The sequence below is a fragment of the Diabrotica virgifera genome, chromosome 2 (genome assembly GCF_917563875.1).
Source record: "Diabrotica virgifera virgifera chromosome 2, PGI_DIABVI_V3a".
Lineage (NCBI taxonomy): Eukaryota > Metazoa > Arthropoda > Insecta > Coleoptera > Chrysomelidae > Diabrotica > Diabrotica virgifera.
Window position 1 is genome coordinate 160,062,618 of NC_065444.1, and position 7,156 is coordinate 160,069,773.

The following is a 7,156-nucleotide window of genomic DNA, read 5'->3' on the forward strand; positions in this document are numbered from 1 at the left end:
TATTTACTTTCTTAAATATAAGGTATTCTAACGTTATATGAGGTAATTTAAAAGAAAAGTGTGTTGTTACATTAGTTTCGTAGCAACATTCAACCTGGTAAAATTTCAATGATTTGATATCCAACAATCTATTTACATTCAAATGATTTTTAATATAGTCAAATAGCCATCTTTCACTTTTGGCTAATAAACGCAACGGCGCCCAATAGGTTTTCCATAAATGGCTATTAAGCTAGAATAGCCATTTCATAAGGAAGCCATGAGACTACCCCCTATATTTTGCTATTTTATTGCTAATTTATTACGCAAATTAAAAATTTATTGCTTCATCCCCTTCAGAGAAACAGGTGGCTATTCCAGCTTAATATTAAGCTAGAATAGCAAACATTCATATATCCGGAAGGAAAGTAGATAGAGAGTCGCTTCCGGCGGCCTATTTTATTGCTAATACTAGCTGACCCGGCAGACTTCGTGCTGCCTCAATAGATAGAAACAAACTTTTGTATACAATAAACTTAAACTAAACAAACGGAATTCGTAATTAATAAACAAAAAATGCTCGATGTGAATGAATTTTTATTGAATTACACATGATGTTTGAAGTAATAAAGTTTAGTTAGAAGTAACAAAATAAAGTTTGTAGTGCAACAGTTACAATCTTAAATGTGTGTATCTTATAATGAATATAACGGCTTTATTTTATTTACATTCAGAACAACCCTGTATTTATAATTGGGTTCGGGGTTGTCCAACTATATTATAGGTGTTGATTAATCAAAATAAACTTAAATTAAAATTAAATATCATTATATAAAATTAATAAATAAATAAAAAAATAATAAAATTAAATTAAAGTAAATAGAATCTAATAAAAATAATTAAAATTTAATAAAATGAAATGAAATAAAAAAAAAATAAATGGAATTAAAAATTTAAATAGGGTTGGCAAAAATTAAGGTTTTTTCAAAAAACCAGGTTTTTTGGTTTAAACCAGGTTTATTTGGTTTAGATCAGGTTTACTTGATGCAAAGTATCATAAGCCTAAATACTGATGCAAAGTGAATAAATTATTTTAAGTGTAAAATAATAGTAATAAACAATGAAAAAAATGATTAAGACAACTTTTATTTTTATTTACACACACAAAAAATTAAAATAACAAGAAAAAAACACCTTTAAACGTAATAATATTCAAAATAGCTAATTAATTTAATTAATTTTCTTCATTTGCGGTAGCTGTATTAAAGATCTTAAATAAAAACACCAGTTTGGAGGTTCAATAAAAAAACAGGTTTTTTCTTAAAAAAACCAGTTGGTTTAAACCAAGGTTTTAAGCATGAGTCAAACAAAAAATCTACATAAGTTAATAGGTTCAGCTCAGTAGATCTATGGGTTCTAAACCCAAATTGTTAATTGATAAGTTTAGGCTCGACTAAAGGAGTTAAAAAGTCATAAACCAGGCTCTCAAACACTTTGGGTATCACACCAATGATGCTAATAAGACGATAATAATTATCAACAAGAGATTCATCCCCATCTTTAAATATACGTTTAAGAAAACTTTCTTTCCAGTAATCTGCAATTTGAAGGGAACAATTAAAAATATATACTGCAAATAAAACTGCATTTCCTTAAAAACAGAGGAGGTATACTGCATACTGCTCCCTTATTAATATCAAGAAAAGAGAGCTGATATTAAAATTATATGTTTAGTGATATGAATAGCAGATGAAGATAGTTCTTGACCGGGCACATTGAGATTACGCAAAGAAAGTACCCCGCACAAACCTTATGGAAATTAGGTCTTAGTGGATTTCGTTTATACTTTGGAAAAATACTCTTTGAAGCATCCTGATAAAAAGTTCTTATGGGCACAACTCAATGGTATGAAGGATTTTCAAGATATATAGGCACAAACTCGGAAAATTATAAGATTCACTGGGTATTCCAATTCCCTGAGTTGCTGGTTATCTGGCACCATGTAGAAGTTTGGATCAAGAAAAAGTACTAGTAGTCTAGGATTTTTTTCTGGTTATCCAATGGCGACCTTTACTTTGACCTTGACCTTCAACGGACGTCATCTTCTAGAGTTTCGAGGGGTTTCGGCACTACATTGATATAAACAGATTACTTATGTGTTTTTGGGGTCGCTAAACACAAATATGCCATCAGAATTGACCTCCGGAGGACGTGGTTGCCAGGGCCACTGCAAGGTACGTCATCTTCTAGAGTTTTGACGGTTTTCGGCATTTAATTGATGCCAATGAATTACTGGAGGGTTTTTTGAGGTCGCTAAACACGAATATGCCACCAGAACCGACTCCCGGAGCACCTGGTTTCCAAGGTCAATGGAACCTGGTCTTTGGTACTGCATTAATGCAAACGGATTGGTTATAGGTTTTTGAGGTTGCTGAACACAAATACGTGATCAGTACAGACACAGAAACACCTGGTGCCCAAGACAGGTTATCTTCTGGAATTAAAAACCTAAGAGTAATCCATTTGATTCTTCCGAAACTCCAGAAGATAACCTATGTTGGGCACAAGGTACTTATGTGTCTGTGCTGATCACGTATTCGTGTTCAGCAACCCCAAAAACCTATAACCAATCCGTTTGCATTAATGTAGTACCAAAGACCCTCGAAACTCCAGGAGCCCCTTTCATTGACCTTGAAAACCAGGTGCTCCGGGAGTCGGTGGAATATTCGTGTTTAGCGACCTCAAAAGACCCTCCAGTATTTCATTTGCATCAATTAAATGCCGAAAATCATCGAAACTCTAGAAGATGACGTCCCTTGCAGTGGCCCTGGCCACCAGGTCTTCTGGAGGTCAATTCTGATGGCATATTCGTGTTAAGCAATCCCAAAAACCCATGAGTAATCTGTTTATATTAATTTAACGCCGAAAACCTTAGAAACTCTAGGAGATGACATCCGTTGAAGGTCAAGGTCAAAGTAAACGTCGCCATTGGATAGCCAGCAAAAAATCCTAGACTACTAGTACTTTTTCTTGATCCAAACTTCTACATGGTGCCAGATAACCAGCAACTCAGGGAATTGGAATACCCAGTGAATCTTATAATTTTCCGAGTTTGTGCCTATATATCTTGAAAATCCTTCATACGATTGAGTTGTGCCCATAAGAACTTTTTATCAGGATGCTTCAAAGAGTATTTTCCAAAGTATGAACGAAATCCACTGGGACCTAATTTCCATAAGGTTTGTGCGGGATAATTTGCAATAACAAGATTTGTCAAGATATATAAGTCCACTAGGAAAAGCACTATTTTTTCTTTCATTGTTTACAAAAGACCAGAATTTATTAATATTTGAAGATATAGCTGTTTCGGTAGACTGAGTATTATGAACAATATATTATATTGTGAACAGCATTTCCGAGTCAAATCCTTGTGCAATTGTCTCACCCAAGAAAACTCTCAATAGTCATTCAAAGAACCAATTGACTTACATTTCTTGTGTAATTTTTTCTTTAAGATAAGTAATACAATCTTTTGGAACCAGAAAAGAGTCCACTAGTTTCGTCTATGCTAAGTGGTCACTGGTCAAGAAAAAATCTAGGAGGCTGTTGTGTATTGTCACATGATGAGTACATTGGAAAATATTGTGGAAACTGCAAACATTTGAAATAATCTGGATGCAAGCCCCTTCCTGTAAGGGTATCAACCAACATCATTTTTATTTATAATAGTTATTTTTACGAAAAATTTATTTTTTATAAAAAGGTCTACATGGACTAAAAACTAAGACGCAATCATAATATATATCCAATTTTATCAGTTTTATACGAGGTATGTAAAAAAAAAATTAATTTCGCTCATGAGTAAAGTACTATTATAGTTTACAATATTTCAATTAGAAGGATGTAAGCGAACTTCATATGTTTTGACAGCGAACTACTTGAGCGAACTTCATATGTTTTGACATACATCGTATACTGTTGATAAAATTTTGAAATCTAATGATTGCAGTTTAAATTTTAGACTATGCAGAGCAGTTTATGAAGAATAATTTTTTTTTTGGTAACATTGATAATAAAAGTTTCCCATATGGTTCCAAGATACGCAGACACACTGTGTGTATACCTGATAAGTGAAAATTGAAGAATGTCTAAAGAAAACAACTGAATATGATTAAATATGAAAAGAAGGCAGTCATCGAGGAAATATTTACCTTCACTCTACATTCTCACTGCTTTCTATGAAGCTTAGAAGAAGACGTATCTAGATAATTTGATTAATCGTAAAATATATGAAAACATACTTAACAGTCTGATATTAGTGTAAAAAAACCTAAGAAAAATACGTGCGGTAGGTACATGTGACAAATTAAAAATGAAAATGTGCAAGAATTAGGATTAAATAAAATATACCTAAAAGGACAGTTAAACAAGCACCATTTACAAGCTGATCTAGGGTATAAAAACAAAGAAGACGATACATTTCTAAGAATCATGCTGCAGTATTAAAAAGTAAAAATAGTGGACTAAATTTCAGGTTTGCGGAACTTTTCTCTTCCAGTGTGAACTTTTACGTGATTATTTAAATTTGTTTTTGCAGTCAATTGCTTACCACAAATGTTGCATTTATAAGATTTTTTACCACTGTGCATTGAAATATGAACTGACATATTTATGCTGATTTAAAATAGATTTTAGAGTAAAATGCCTAACACAAATTTCACATTGATAAAGTTTTCCTCCAATGTGTGTTCTTAAATGTTTATTCACAAAGGTCTACAACAAATTTCACAATTTAATTGTTTCTTTTTCACTGGTTTCTTAATGAGTTGTGCTTTTTGTCATGAATGTCCATCTATTGGTTTTATAATAACTTCAGTTCTTCTTTAATCATAAAGAAAATCTAAAATAAAAATTAAGTTTAAAAAATATGATTATATATTTACAAAAATCATAATCATAACCAAATGATAGTCCATCATACTGATTTTGATCCACCTTCATTATTTTTGAAAGGAAAAACCATATCACATCTTTTAAGGAATGTTTAAAAAATACATATAAACATTTGCAAAAACTTTCTATTAAGAGCAAACAGTAGCGATTAACAGGTAGCAACAAACGCGTTCCAAGACTGCGGCTTTAATTTTGAATAGTTTGTCGAGAAATTTGGCACACATATTCGTAATATAATAAAGAATGGCGGTACAGAGCCCAATTTCAGAAATATGTTAGTATGTGGAAATTACCCTGTAAGGAAATAAAATGTTGAAAAAAGGAGCCTGTACCGCCATTAAAAGAGACACAAAAATACACTTTCTTCAAATAAACTTTTTTATCCTGTGCCTAGATTTTGTGTCACATTGGAACTACTAAAAATCGATTTTTTTATAACAAGAAATCGAACGTCACTGACTTGGCAACATTTCGCGCATATGTGTATAAAAATTATTATTTTTGATAGTATAAACGTCACTGTCAGTGTCGAATTACCGACGCACTGTTGCCTCACTTTTGAAAGTTAGCAGAACTTTGTCCAGAATGCGGTCCAATCTTGGACCGCATTTGTTGCTACCTGTTGATCGCTACTGTGTGATCTTAATAGTTTTTTATGGCTTTCATAAGAACATCATTATCATAAAATTAGCTTGACAATCCTATGTCAACCAGAGAAGTAATCAATTCTTCGTTGAGAATCGTAAGGTCTGCTTATACATCATTCATACATCAGGGCAAAACAAGAATAGTTGTAAACAATAAATAAATTATTATCGAGGAATATAGATGCTGTACTATCATAAAACTATCATAATTTTGATTTAGATTAAATATCTTAAAACAATTACAAATGTATAAGGTTTTTTCTACAGTGAACTTTCATAATGTTGAATTAAACTAGATTTTAGGCTACTACAGTGCTCAACAACAATACACCTAAAATGTACTTGCACTAACACAAGTATACAATTTAAAACAAATTTAGTGATTAGAAGCCAATGGCATAGATATTGGATCATCATCTTTTTGGAAAATGTGTACCTATTATTTGAAATATTTGTATCATACAATCTATATGGTTTAGATTGTAGTTTGTATGGTACATATATTAGATCTGCACTTAGCGTTCGTTGACTACGAAAAAGCATTTGACAGCGTGGAAATGTGGGCAATAGAAAAAGCTATAAACAACTGTAGAATAGATTCCAGATACAGAATGCTAATACATAATATATATATATATATATATATATATATATATATATATATATATATATATATATATGAAAGCAACAATGACAGTACAATTGGAAGAAACCACAAGACCCATACCAATTAACAGAGGAGTGCGACAGGGAGATGTTATTTCTCCTAAACTATTTACATTAGCACTGGAAGATGTTTTCAAAACAATGGAATGGACAAACATGGGAATAAACATAAATGGAAAGAAACTAAACCACCTAAGATATGCAGACGATGTAGTAGTCATAGCATCAAGTTTTGAAGAACTACAAACCATGCTAACCGAACTAGCAAATGAATCCGAACAAATAGGTCTAAAAATGAATTTTGCTAAAACAAAAACAATGACAAACACACAAGACAATAGAAACGTAATACTAAACGACACCACAATAGAAGCGGTTAATGATTATATATATTTGGGACAGATGATAAAAATAAATAAGGAAAACCAAACAGCGGAGGTAAAAAGAAGGGTCAGATTGGCCTGGGCAGGATTTGGAAAATTAAAATGGGTCCTAAAGAATAAAAAAATACAACAATACTTAAAAACAAGAGTGTTTGACCAGTGCATACTCCCAATTCTCACATACGCATGCCAAACATGGACCTTGACCAAGGCAAACATGGATAAAATAATGAAGACACAAAGAGCCATGGAGAGAGCAATGTTAGGAGTAAAATTGACAGACAAAAAGCAAAACAACTGGGTCAGAAATAGAACAAAAGTCAAAGACGCAGGCCAACATATAGCCAGGCTAAAATGGAGCTTCGCAGGTCATAACGCTAGGCAAACGGACAATAGGTGGAATAGCACGATACAACAATGGAGACCATGGACAGGAAAGAGAGCAAGAGGACGACCCCAGATGAGATGGGGAGACGACATTAAAAAGATAGGAGGAACGCACTGGAAACAGAAAGCACTTAACAGAAG